At 49.6% G+C, this 14,427-nt stretch overlaps 1 long non-coding RNA gene across 1 annotated transcript in view; it reads left to right on the forward strand.

The window, feature by feature from the left end:
* The first annotated feature begins 336 nt into the window (after positions 1-336).
* LOC122238013 overlaps positions 337-14,427 on the forward strand; it is a 61,752-nt gene continuing 47,661 nt past the window's right edge. Inside the window, exon 1 of the long non-coding RNA XR_006216938.1 lies at positions 337-478. This is a non-coding gene — a long non-coding RNA (uncharacterized LOC122238013). The remainder of the gene's footprint in view (positions 479-14,427) is intronic.

Consider the following 14,427-nt stretch of genomic DNA (forward strand, 5'->3'; position numbering starts at 1 on the left):
AGATGAGGCAGCTGAAGCCCACAGCAATTAGTCAACTAGCCCCAGGGTCTCATATCTGAGAAGCGGCAGAACCAGGACTTGGACCCATTCCATGGCACTCTTGGGCCTGATCGTGAAGCTGCTGGGCCTCCAAGGTGGTATTCTCTGGAGTCCAGCTGTCCTGCCTTCTGCAAATGTGCTCCTGCCGCCTGGCTGGCAGTGCGCTCGGGAGAGAGGGGCCGGCTTCCAGCGGCCGGCCAAACTGTGCAGAGGCCACTCTAGTGATGTCCCGGTGGCCTGTGGCCACTAGGTGGCAGCACCCACAAACCTAGTGGCCTGCTGAGGGGGAAGGAGAGAATGGGCAAAGCATGGGGAGTCATTCACCAGAGGACCTCAAAACTCATTGTGCGTGCGTGGAGATAAAGCAGGAAGCCAGCGCAGGAGGCCACGTGGAGCAGTGGTCACAAGCACGGGTGCTGGGCCAGACAGGCTCAGAAGGGTAAGTAAACTGCCCACGGACACGGACTTAGTGCACAGCAAGGATGGGTGAGAAGCCGGGTCGGCTCCGGTAAAATGGAGTACCACGGGTGCCCTCCAGGGAGGGGGGACAGCAGGAGAGGAAATACATGCAATGCGCAGAGCCTAGGCCAGGACCTCATGCAGGGGAAGTGGACTATGGCCGCAGTTACCATGTCTGTTATGATTGTTACCATGTACCTACTGTTACTCTGATCTTGCCTGATTGCTCCCTGCCCCCACTGAGCTCTCCCGTAAGACAAAGAGCACCTGTAACTCATAGAGATAGGTGCTGGGGGGGGGGGGGGTGGGCACAGAACCACTAACCTCGAGGAGGAGCATCTAACCTGCCAGGGGTGGGGGACACCTGGGAAGGCCTCCTGGAGGAGGACACGCTTGTGCTGACTCTGTAGGGTGGGATGTGGGACGGTGCCTGGTGGAGGAAGGTGGGAGACCATACCCAGTTTCCAGAGATGCGTCTGCCTCCCCCTGCCCCATGCTCTTGGTTAATAAGAAGGCTAACCACCAGGTGATGGTTGGTTAATGAGAGGGCTCACTGAATGAGTGACCAGGGTTTGTCCAGCGCTACCGGTCTCTTGGCCTGAGCCCCGGTGGGAAGCAGATGGCTATTGGGGTTGCCCTGATTGCTCGTTCCCTCTGTGTTCACTCCCAGAGTGCCGGCTGGGCCCCTTGCAGAGGCTGGGCGGGCAGCAGACCTGGGTGGCCTCCTCCTGCCGAGAGCCAGAGACAGCTGGAAGGCCCTCGGGAACTGCCACCATTGCCACCCAGACCCTCCCCCCCCATTCCAGGGGCCACTACCAAGCCTGATTTTACTGATTTCACGATTGTGCTAAATGCTTAATATGTATCCATTTTACTTACTGTTAAATCCCATAATAAGGAGTTACCTAAGAGCTAAATCCTGGAGCCCTGACCAGTGCCCGGAACAGGCCTGGGGATGGGGTGCCTGGGATTTCTGAGGCCTTCTTGGCTCTTACCTTGGGGTGGGGTGTTCAGGACACATGGAGCTGGTGCCTGTAGGCCCACCAGTTACCTTACAGTTTGACCTATTTTTTCCCCACGGAACTAAGAGCCAGCCCTTAGGTTGCCTGGGGAGCAAGGGCTCAGGGAAGGAGGAGGCATCCTGGCTCTTAGCCAGCATGCACTCCCTCCACCTCCACCCACTGGATCCAAAGCAACAAGGGTCCAAAAGGCAGAGAGAGAGAGCCAGCCTTGGCTTTCCTGTGGACATAATTTGGGGCAAGTCGCTTTTCCTTTCTGGGCCTCAGTGTCCTCATCTGTAGAATGGGGATCATCATGCCTGCTCTATAGCCACCGTCTTCATTTAACACTTTATGAGGGGTCAGCTTTCACTTGGTTGAAAGGACTTGCCTATGGCTGCTTTTCTGTTTCCATCAAGAACCCATATTGAAGAAATACAGCTTGGTCTTATTTAGAGGATGCATCTGGCTAGGAAAGATGGCCTCAAACACAGCATAACACACATCAAACATGGCCTTTTTGTTTTTAATTAAGTGAGGTAAAAGCCTAGCATAAATACTTTTAACTAAAGTTTAGGAATAAAGTGTATTTTGAAATTAGCGTGTCTTCAAAGGCAGACTTTTAACATACCATGGGGGAAAAAAACTGTGGGAATTTAGGTGGTTTCTGGCGCCTAGAAACACTCCATGCAGATCTGATAGCAACCCAGGAGGGAGAAGAAAAAGAAAACTCTCCCTCTGCAAACAGTTACCTGCCTTTACATTGTGGTGAAGTGTACAATATATAAAAGTTACCACCTCAACCATTTTAAATGTGCAATTCACAGTGGTACGTGTATTCATATTGCTGTGTACCCAATCTTAGAACCTTTTCATCTTGCAGAACTGCAACTCTAAACTCGTTACAAAACTACCCCTCTTTCCAGCCCCTGGCAACTGCCATTGGGTTTCTTTCCATGACTACTCTAGAGACCTCATATAAGTGGGATTGTACAGTAATTGTCCGTTTGTCACTGGTTTATTTTGCGTAACACGATGTCTTTAAGGTTCATCTGTTGCATCCACGCAACTCCTAAAACAGAATGCTATGGGCACCAGTGACAGTTGCAACAAAGTTTATTACAATGAGAGGCAAGGCCGACCGATCGGGACCAACACTCTTGATAAGAGTGTGGCCTCGAACAGCCGGGGTACAGAGTTTTTAAAGCCGATCACATCGTTTTATCATTATCTGGGAACAGAACAGAAAAACAGTTCCCAGATGAGTTAGAAACAGTTGCCAGATGAGTCAGAAACAGTTATTGAATGAGGTGATTATTTTAGACTTTCTGCCGCTAAGTTGCAACCAGTGGATCTCCTTGCCCTTGTCTCTGATGCTCTTTTTTGAGGTTTTGTTTCCTTCATTGGTAAAGCCTGATTCACAAGAGTATGAAGTATGATTTACAAGAGTAAAAGCAAGGTTGTTATCTTTTGACCTTCAGTGTCAGAACAAAGTTGTTATCTTTCAAGCTAAGCGTTAGCCCTACAGTACAATTTAACCCTTACACATCCATGTTGTAGCCTGTGTCAGAATTGCATCGCTTTTTAAGGCTGAATGATACTCCATTGTATCACTCCACCGAATACACCACATTTTGTTTATCCATCCATTTGTCAATGGATACTTGGGTTTCTCCCACCTTTTGGCTATTGTGAATAATGCAACTCTGCACATGGTGTGCAAATACCTGTTTGATTCCTTGCTTTCAATTCTTTTGGAAATATACTCGGAAGTGGAACTCCTGGATCATCCGGTGATTTTGTTTAATGTTTTGAGCAACGACCATGGCGGCCATAGTGGCTGCACCAGTTTACGTTCCCCCCAACAATGCACAAGGATTTCGACTCCTCCGTATCGTTGCCAACATTTGTTATTTTCTGTTTTGTAAAAAATAGTAGCCATCCCAATGAATGTGAGGTGATAGCTCATTGAGGTTTTGATGTGCGTTTCCCTAATGATTACTGATATTGAGTATCTTTTCATGTGCTGTTGGTCATTTGAAGTGAACATCTTCTTTAAAGAAATGTCTACTGGGGCGCCTGGGTGGCTCAGTCGGTTAAGCGTCTGACTTCAACTCAGGTCACGATCTCGAGGTCCGTGAGTTCCAGCCCTGCATCGGGCTCTGGGCTGATGGCTCAGAGCCTGGAGCCTGCTTCCAATTCTGTGTCTCCCTCTCTCTCTGCCCCTCCCCCGTTCATGCTCTGTCTCTCTCTGTCTCAAAAATAAATAAAACGTTAAAAAAATTTTTAAAAAAATAAAGAAATGTCTACTTAGGTCTTTTGCCCATTTTTAAATTGAGTTATTTTTTCCTATTATTGTAGGCATTGTTTTCTTTCTTTCTTTTTTTGAGAGAGAGAGAAAGAGAGAGAGCGCGCGCAAGCAGGGGAAAGTGGCAGAGGGAGAGACAGAGGGAGAATCCTAAGCAGGCTTCACTCTCAGTGTAGAGCCTGACGTGGAGCTCGATCCCACAACCCTGGGATTATGACCTGAGCCAAATTCAAGAGTCAGACGCTCACCGGACTGTACCACCCAGACTCCCCCTGTACACTTTCTTTATATATTCTGGATATTAACCCTTATCAGATATAGGATTTACAAATACTCTCTCCCATCCCATAGGTTACCATTTCTCTCTGTTGATTGATCCTTTGATGCAGAGTTTTAAATTTTTATATAGTCCAGTGTATCTATTTTTACTTTTTGCCTGTGGTTTTTACTATCATATCTAAGTCATCATTGCCAAATCCAGCGTCATAAAGATTTTCCTCCAAGAGCTGTGGGGTTTTAGCTCTAACGTTTAAATTTTTAATCCATTTTGAAACAATTTTTGTATACCACCTAAGGTCAAGGTCCAAATACATGTGGATGTGCAGCTTTCCTACAAAGAGTTATTTTTTTGTTGGAGGCGAGAGGGGCGGAGAGAGAGGGAGCGAGAGAATCCCAAGCGGGTTCCACACCCAGCACAGAGCCTGATGTGGGGCTCAACCGTGAGATCATGACCTGAACAGAAATCAAGAGTCGGACGCTTAACCGACTGAGCCACCCAGGCACCCCTACAAAGAGTTATTTTCAGATAAGATTTATGACTGATGGTGACAATGTACCGTATTTGACCATATGAGGCAACATAAAATATTTTACATACCTTGGTAACAATGTAAAACAAAGTGCCTCCAAATTTACCTTGTAGTTTTTGTTAATTTTATGTTCCCATCTTTATGGCTGAACAGAAATACTCTTCATTTGGAATAAATAACATGCCACACTGTCAGCAGTACAGATTATTTTCTGACGATATAAGTCTCATGGAGGTGTGAGTGGGAAAATCGGTGATGGCTGTGAGCTGCCAGGCTCCCGAGCCCACCATTTCCTGCCTGTAAACTGGGTCCCATGCCCTTGCTCTCTGCCCTTGCCTGATGCTCCTGGCGTCACAGATTTTAAGGGCAAGGGTTAGTGTTAGTGCTGTGTTTTTGTTACCACGGGCTTCTGCACAAAGCCATAGCCAGACAGCCTCCACTGTGTACCAGTTTTCATGGGTTTGGGTCCCAGACTCAGGGCCCATGAGGAGAATTCTGAGCCCCCAGTACGGTAGATTCACAAACCCCAGAGGTTCAAAGCATTTCAAAATTTTTGAGTTTGCTCATAATTTAAAACTCTTCCTAGAAAGTTGGTTGTCTAAACCGTTGGCTAATTCCCACAAGGAAAACTGGTCCCCACTGTGGGGACTGCCGCCAGGAGAGGAAGTTTGAGGGGACTGTGCTGCCCACAAGTGGGGGTCCACTCACGTCTACCACCTCTGTCTACCCCCCCCTCAGGCCCCCGCCTGCACGTGGAATAGTTATCATGAGCTGGAGGAGGACCCAAGTTTCCTGGGGAAAGCCGCTAAATCATGGAGGTTTCTGATGCCAAGAAAAATAGGCTTGGCCCAGCTCTGAGGCCGTGAACCTCAGATGCTACCTCAAGAGGCTGCCATCACCGTGGGCAGTACCATCTGGCTTCATTTTGCCAAAACAAAGGCAAGGCCCTCCAGCAATTTCTGTGGATTTGTTTTGCAAAATTAAATTGTCTGCTTTTAATTCTCCTTTACCAGTTTAATACCTATTGGAATTTCAAACCCAGTGACATTCAGAAAACCCACTTTGGAGTTAGGTGTCAGATCCCACATGACCTGCATTTCAGCCTGGGACCAAAAAAAAAAAAAAAAAAAAAAAAAAAAAGAGAGAGAGAGACACTATGGAAACTTCCAGGGAGCAGGGGCCTTGGCAGAGTGGGATCTCTAGGCTTTGCAGCTCCTGAACCACCCCCACGTGTAGACATGCTCTGAGTCCATAGGGACTATTAGCTGTCTCTCCACACCCAGAAACAGAACCAGGCTTCCCCGCTTTGGGACCCTACCCCATCATGGCTCCAGAACCAAGTTCCAGCTCATGCTTTCTTTTTTTTTTTTATTACTATTATTTTTAATGTTTATTTATTTTTGAGACAGAGAAACACAGAGCATGAGCAGGGGAGGGGTAGAGGGAGGGGGAGACACAGAATCCGAAGCAGGCTCCAGGCTCTGAGCTGTCAGCCCAGAGCCTGATGAGGGGCTTGAACTCAAGGACCGTGAGATCATGACCTGAGCCAAAGTCGGACGCTTAACCGACTGGTGCCCCCAGACACCAGCTCGTGCTTTCAAGTGGGCCTCCTGGACCTCTTCCTAAGAGGTCCGGGCCCGGGGGGGAATTGGCCTCCTCTGCACCCAGCCCTGCATGGGCTCTGTACTGGCCGAGCAAAGAGACAAACTCTACTTCGTGGGGATCCAGGCCAGTGCACAAGACAGACTCTTGGACACATACCAGCCGGAGGGACCAAGAAGAGCATCATGAGTCCAAGGGAGTTTCAACAAGGTCCAAGACCAGCCTGGGGGCATAAGGAGAGCTTCCTCGAGCAGGTGATGCCAAGGCTCGGTCTCGAAGAAACAGTATGTGTTGGCTAAGTTAAGAAGGAGGAGCGGGTGTCCCAAGAGGAGGTCTTGCACAAGCAAAGTCTCCCTTGGAAAGTTCGAGAGAGCCGATGTCAGGAGAACCACAGAAGGAGTGGGCTACTTCCTCTGCCTCGGAAGAAACACCTGGGGCTCTGCTACCATCACTGCTCGTAGCTACTCCTGCTCTTCCCCTCCAATCTCTCCCTTGACCCTGTCAAAGCCCCCAAGGCTGGTTGATGCAGCATATTGGCCTTCATCGCTTAGCTCGTTGTCCTGTCTCTGCTGTGCTGTTGAATGTCCTGTTTATTAGGGTGCAGCCACAGCCCCTCATAAAGAACATGCAGTCACTGCCCCCCGGGACCAGGGGGGAGAGAGGCTGCAGCGTCCAGCTGGGAAGTCTGGATGGCTCCATGCCCAGGGGACGTGCTCAAGTTCATGGCTCGAGGGAGAAAGTTTCGTTTCTGAGATTATTTTCTCCAGTCTAGATATGCAACATTTCCCTGAACGTTCTAGGTCCGTTCTGAGATGCAGGCTCACAGAGTGAAAGGCTTTGTGTTTGTCTTGTTTTTATGCAACGTTTTGAAAAAGTAATAGACTCACATAATTCACAACCCTTGAAAAGATTAAAAGAAGCCGAGCGAAAAGTCTCTGTCACCCTTCCCATCGGGTAACTGCCTGTGTCCTGTGCATCCTTTCAGATATTCTTGTTTTTTTTAATGTTTATTAATTTTTTGAGAGAGAGGGAGAAACAGAGCACAAGCAAGGGAGGGGGCAGAAAGAGAGGGGGACACAGAATCTGAAGCAGGCCCCAGGCTCTGAGCTGTCAGCACAGAGCCCGACGTGGGGCTCGAACCCGCGAACTGTGAGATCATGACCTGAGCCAAGACAGACACTCAGCTGACTGAGCCCCCCAGGCGCCCCTTTCCAGATATTCTTTATGCAGTTCCAAGCATGTATGAGTATACAGTCTGGCCATGCCCTCCTCTTTCCTAAACACTGCCTGGTGCCTTGCATTGTGAAGGTGTCCTTAAGACCAGCAGCTCACGTTCTCCCCAGCGGTTTCTCACTCTTAAAATTATTCTCCCTGTCCTATGATATTTCACACAACTAGCCCCAGCCACAACAACAAATATTTCATGCCCTTCATGCATGACATTTTTCACATATGCTTTACAAATGTGCGTCTTCATTCCGAACCGAATGTCGTGGGAAATATGTCTTTTCCACATGGCCGCTACTATAATATAAAAAGCATTTTCCCCTTTCCCTCGGCCCCAGGGGGGCACTATATCATGAAAATGGAGGAGTGAGGAGAAAATGAGAAATCCTGCCTCCAGAGCTCTCTCTCCAAGTGGTTTGCCAGAGGCTCCCTGGGACCATGTCACCTCCCGAAGCGTAAATCACCAACGAGGCCTCCGCTCAAGTTGTCACCCGGTGGCCTAGCGCGTGGCTATTTCTGTTTGGCGGCCATCGACTCAGAGCGTCCACGCTGTGTAAGTGTTGCCCTCTGCGTGTCTGCCTCCATGCCGGCTGCCAGCGGACCTGTTCCTAAGATGGGCATATGCTCCCCTCTGGGTTTCTACTTGAGGCCCAGGACCACTGTGGTTCAATCCTTCAAGGCAAACCCTGCTGCTGACAGGCTTGCTGCAGACCACGGGATGCCTCCAACACCTTTAAATAAAGCCCAGGGGCTTCTCTGCTCCACCTCCGCGGGCCTTTGAGAACCTCTAGTACAAACCAGTATCTGGCCTGCCTGGAAACCCGGGAACCTGGCTAACAACCAGGGCCAGGGCTTGGCAAACGCCAGCCTCAGCCTGCCTTTCTTTCCCTCCCTTTCCTGTCCCTCTAACCCCCAACATGCGCGGGTTATGGATGAGTGTGGCTCAAAGAAGCAAGATTTCCCCCAGTCTCTTGCTCTGGGATACTTAATCTGGAAGCCCGATGCTAAGAACGTTTACAGTTTGTGAGTGCTAGGAGGCACTGTTGGGCAAGTTTCGTGTGCTCCAAAAAGGGTCTTGCTTGTGTGTGTGTGTGTGTGTGTGTGTGTGTGTGTGTGTGTTTTTTTTATGGACTTAAATTTTTAGAGTAGTTTTAGGTTCGTGGCAAAATTAAGCAGAAAGTACAGACAGTTCCCACATATCCCTCGCCATGCCTCGACATACAGCCCCCTCCACTGTCAACATCCTGCACCAGGATGATATGTGTGTTGTAATCTCTGAATGAACCCCGACATGTCATCATCACTCAAAGCCCGTAGCTTACATAGGGTTCACTCCTGGGTTTGGAAAAATGTATAATGACGGGTAACACCATTACAGTCTGCTACAAAACAGTTTCACGGCCCTAAAAAATCTCTGTGCTTGGGGCACCTGGGTGGCTCAGTTGGTTAAGCGTCCGACTCTTGATTTCTGTTCAGGTCATGATCTCACGATGTGTGACTTTGAGCCCTGCATTGAGTGAGCTCTGCGCTGACAGCACGGAACCTGCCAGGGATTCTCTCTGTCTCCCTCTCTCTCTCCGCCCCTCCCCTGCTCCCTCTCTCTCTCTCTCTCTCTCTCAAAAATAAATAAATAAATAAATAAATAAATAAATAAATAAATAAATGAATAAATAAATAAATAAGCCTTCTTAAACAATCTCTGTGCTCTGCCAACTTACACCTCCCTCCCCTGTAAACTTTGGCAACCACGGATCTTTTTACTGTCTCTGTAGTTTTGCCTTTTCCAGAATGTCATATAGTTGGCATCAGGCAGTACATAGCCTTTTCAGACCAGCTTCTTTCACTGAGTAATACATATTTAAGATTCCTCTAGGCTTTTTCACGGCTTGATAACTCATGTCCTTTCTGTGCTGAATAACGCTCCATTGCTGGAATGTACCATCATTTACTCATCCACTCACCCACTGAGGGGTGTCTTGGGTGCTTCCGATTTGGGGCAATTATGAGTAAAGCTGCTAGAGACCTCCCTGAGCAGGTTTTTGTGTGGACTTGAGTTTTCAACTCATCTCAGTATGCAGCAAGGAGCATGCCTGCCGGATCCCTGGCTGTATATTTGGAGGACAGGACGCTCAGTGGGGCAGGCTGTCCCATACTCAGTCAGCTCACTGGGGCCCTAGCAGAGTCTCTCCTCTGTCAGGGCCAGAGCTCCCCCTACCTCACTTCTTCAGAGTCCACTTCCTGTCCCTCTGGGTGGCATCAGCCCAGTGCCTCTTAGCGTGGGTGGAGAGGCGCCGGGGAGATGTGAGTGAGCAGGACTGCATCTTTCCCCCTCCCTCCCTGTACTCCACAAGTTCAAGGGCCCGCGGGATGTTTTGGTATGAACTGAATTCCCCCCGCCCCCCAAACCAGCATTAAAAAAATCCAGAACACAACATTTCATTCATTTTTGGTATTTTCTGTCATTATTGGAATGACTGTCATGACTCTAGTTAGTTAGTTAGTTAGTTAGTTAGTTAAATATTTATTTTGAGAGAGACAGAGCACGAGCTGGGGAGGGGCAGAGAAAGAGGGAGACAGAGAATCCGAAGCAGGTTCCAGGTTCTGAGCTCTCAGCACAGAGCCCAACGCGGGGCTCGAACCTGTGAACCGGGAAATCATGACCTGAGCCAAAGTCAGACGCTTAACTGAGGCACCCAGGCACCCGTGTCATGACTCTTATTTAAGTGTTGCAAACACAGAGCCACATCAGCATTCAAATTGGTTATGGTGATTTACCTCAGGAGAATCACAGTCCCCCATGGAGCCCTAGGGAAGTTCTACCTTTCAGGTACCCCAGATGAGCCGAGCAACTAGGACTTTGCCCCTTCGGTCTCAGGGATTCTCTGTCAAAGAAAAAACTGGCGACTATCGTTGGCCTGCAGAGTGTGGTATTTTAAACATTCTAGGTTGTCAACGGTTGAAAACTAGGGACCTGGAAGTATAAACCTTGCTTGTAGCTTCTCTTGAAAAGTCATAAAATGAGGCCCCTGGGGCTGCTGTTCACCCTCGGGGTGAGCTGGGACTCGTCTCCATTTGCCCAGCCACTCCTCCCCCCCCCCCCCCCCCCCCCGTGTGTCACTTACCTATTTTCCGTTCTAGGCTCCTGTTGCCTTGAGTTTGCAGCTCTTAGGTGAGGTGTATTCACTAAGATGTGATTTTTCTTCAGCAGTGAATCCAGTGAATCCCCCAAAGGACCAAATGACAGAAATCACTGCAAAGTAGCAAAGCCTGACAAGTGAGTGGGTGGCCTTTCTAGACTGGGGTGCTTTGGGGGTCCCTAGCTGTGCTAGTGTGTGACAGCAATGCTGTGAGCACTTTCCACACATTGACCAATTGGATTTCTTCAATAGGCCTATAAAGCCAGGGCCGTTCTTGCCTTCATTCTACCAACGGGGAAAACTGAGGCAGAGGAGTTAAGTCTCTCACCCAAGATCACACAGGTGATAAACATGATGTCTTCAAAGTCTTGTGACCTTAACCACCCCACACACTGCCTCCTGATAAAGATACTGTGAGGGCTAAATGGGCCCCCTCAGGAAAGCGGGACCTAGCCCTTGGGAGTGCAGGGGAAGCCCTGTAGGGTCTCCCAGGTCCCATGCAGGAAGTGGGGGGCTCCTCAGGACTCAGGTCAGCCGCCTCTCAGGGAAATGATGGGAGGGCAGCTGGCTGGTGCCTGGACAAGACCTTCAAGCCCCCACTCCCCTCTTTGCCCTCAAAGCAGGCGGACCCACCTTTCCACTTGCCTGTGTATGTCATCCCAGTCTCAAGTGCTATGAAGGGCTGTTATGCACTGAGTGTTACCACACATTAAGTACTCTGCAGTCATTGTCTTCTTTAACCCTCTTGATGACCATATAATGTCAGTCTGTTGCCCCCATTTTATGGAGGAGTAAACTGAGGTTTAGAGAGTTTCCCTCACTTGCCTGAGGTCACAGAGCTCGTCAGTGATAGAGCAGGCCGTGAACACCATCATAGACTGAGTGCTCAGTCCGCACCACTTCTCTCTCCAAAGCTGGCCCTTTGCCCCCACCTTCCGCTCCCCCTCCTTGGTTGTGATTTCTGGCCCAGCTTCATCTCCAGCTCCCAGGTGGCCCCACAGCCCCACCTCCCCTCTCTGAAACGTGGCCTGCCTTTACACTTTCGTCTCCGTTCATTCACCGACAGGCTCCAGCTTCTCATTGTCATGGTCAACTCTACCATCTTACTCATTTTCCATTTGATCCATCCATTTTTTTAAATGTTTATTTATTGATTTTCGTGGGGCGGGGGGAGGAGCAGTGAGAGAGAGAGGAACGATTCCAAGCAGACTCCACGCTGTCAGCACAGAGCCTGATGGGGGGCTTGATCCTGTAAACCATGAGATCATGACCTGAGCTGAAATCAAGAGTCAGACGCTTAACCAACTGAGATCTGCATCAATTTTCAGAGGAACAATGCAATTGCCTACTATGATTATGTTCTCATCTCTATCACCTTTTAATCCTTTTCATTTAGTCGAATTTTGCTTTATCTGTATCGAGACCAAGCTGTTAGGCACCCACACACTCCCCATTGATGCCCCGTTGCCTTACTATCTACTCCGCTCATAATGTAGCAGCTCCGTATCTCCCTGTTTTCTACCTCTTAGAATGCATGTTCTCTTAGAACCTGCAGCCGTATTTCGTTGTTTTCTACCCCATCTATTTTTCTGATAGTTTGGTTTAGGCGTAGTTTCTTTCATTCAATAACTTAATACATACATATCGAGGACCTGCTGTGTGCCGGGCACTGGTCTGGCCCGGGGGGTTCAGCAGTGAGCTGCTGGGTTGGCACGTTCACTTCTTGTAGCTGTTGTAACAAACTAACACAGACTCTAAGCCCATGCTGTTCTGGAAGCCAGAAGTCTGGAATCACTATCATTGGGCTGAAAGGTGTCAGCAAAGCCATATTCCCTCCTTTTCCTCCTCTGTAAAGGAGAGACACAACAGTGACCGTCTTTCAGCATTGTTGTGAAGATGCAAAGAGCTAAAACAGGCAAAGGGCCTATAGCAGGGTGTTAGACTAGGAGATTAGAAATGTTAATTGTTGTTGTTTGAGCTTTAGTTTCTGTAGGAAACGACTATGAGAATAAGCCATTGCTTTGTTTTTCTGAAAAGGGGAAAAAATAACTAATAGGAAATTTGGTTTTATATAGAAAAAGCCATGATGCTGTCTTGGGATGGAGAGCTTCCAGCCCACCAAATAAAAATACCTGAGAGTTTTGTTTTGTAGAATCACACGAAAGGTGGCCTTTGTTCAGGGGAGAACTGGGTCTCTGGCCAGTTTGCTTGCAGAAATATGAGGGAAGCAATTTTCCTCTCAGGGACTCAGAAAGCTGGATGCTTCTGGAACTGAGGGAGGGACTGGACTCACCCTTCTGGAGGAGATGCTAGTCTAGGACCCCAGAGAGACAGAGTCAAGAGTAACCTGGGGCCAGGCTGGCTTTAGGACTTTGAGCCTGGCCACCCCCAGGAGCTACTTACGGGTTTCCCAGCATGCTCTGTGGCTCCTGTCATTCTTTCAGGCAAGTCTGGTCCTTTTGAGTTTTGGGGTATTTGGGGGGCATCCCTGACCACGTTTGGGATGAGGAGGTCTGGGCATCAGTGGAACCTGGGAAATCTTGTTATGAGGTGGCAAGAGTTCACTGGAGAAAAGGAGAGTGGGGAGCCAGGGTCAGGAGGTGTAACAAAATAGGAGCTGCAGCCAGGATGTGACAGAAGGGCAAATTTAACCTGCAGACCCCCAGAAACACTGGGGAGGGAACCTGATCAAAGCTGGCCGTACAATGAGCAGATAGGGTGAAGGCTGGGTCTCTTGTGCTATTTGGGCCCGAGAGAGAAGCCTGACCCTTGGGAGCAGTGGGTTCTGGGTTACAGATATGATTTCCATCTTCACAGCAACCCTCTAATCACGGAGCTTGTGTTTCAGGTGGGGACACAGACGCACAGAGAAAGCAGCATGCCCTTAGTCACACAGCGAGCCAGCAGCAGAGTTGGGTCTGTGTGACCCCAAAGCCTGCTGGTCTCCCAGGGAGGAGGCCCTTACCTCAGCTCTGCAGTACCTGCGGTCGTTGCATCCTGCCCAAAGCCTTCTACGCAGGAGAGTTTCTTGGTAGTTCCTGCCCTAGACAAGCTGGTGGAAGAGAAGCCCTTCCTGCATATTCTCAACACCATCCAGACTTCGACTCACTCCCGGGCCTTCCTCTTCTTTTCTCAATGAGGCGACCACGTTTTCTGGTGATTGCGAGGCAGCGTGCAGAGCGTCGACTCCGGAGAAGCATTGCAAATCGCGGTTGACATCACAGCGGTAGGGGCGGTAGGGAGGCGCCCTGGATCTCTCGGCTTCATCAGCCCTTTCCTGCCAGTCTGCAACGCTGCCTGTAGATGGCGCTCGGACCCCGCTCCCTGCCGCTCTCCGTGCCGGAGATCCCAGTGTCAGCCTGCCCGACCCAGAGTCGGTGGGAGGCGCCAGACGTTCAGAGGGCGAGCTGTCTCTTCACTGCTCTTCCTTTAGCAGAAACTGTGTCACACCTGCTGAGTATCAGGACCCGTGCTGTGTTCTCGGTGTTCAGTGTTCACAGTCCAATGAGAAGGACAAATAAGGCCATGGCAATTCAGCGTGACCTCGTCTAGGACACTTGGGTCCTGGGCAGGAACTCGAGAATTGGGGAAACACCAGGCTTGGTGGCCTTGCACCGTCTAGGGTGAAGGCTGGAGTTCATGTTCTCATAGGCTGTGCCTGAGGGAATATTCGGGACCAGGCACCGCCAGGCACACTGTTGGGGCTCGAGAAATGAAGGAGAGCAGATGAGGGCATGCTGGGGGCATGGCAGTGGCACCAGCAGCACCGATAACAGCAGTGTGATCATTTCCTGGGGACTCCTGGGCTCCTTAGGGTCTCACTGTGGCACTCTGGGCACCTTCTCTGA

The sequence above is a fragment of the Panthera tigris genome, chromosome A1, assembly GCF_018350195.1.
Source record: "Panthera tigris isolate Pti1 chromosome A1, P.tigris_Pti1_mat1.1, whole genome shotgun sequence".
In the NCBI taxonomy this organism is placed as follows: Eukaryota; Metazoa; Chordata; class Mammalia; order Carnivora; family Felidae; genus Panthera; species Panthera tigris.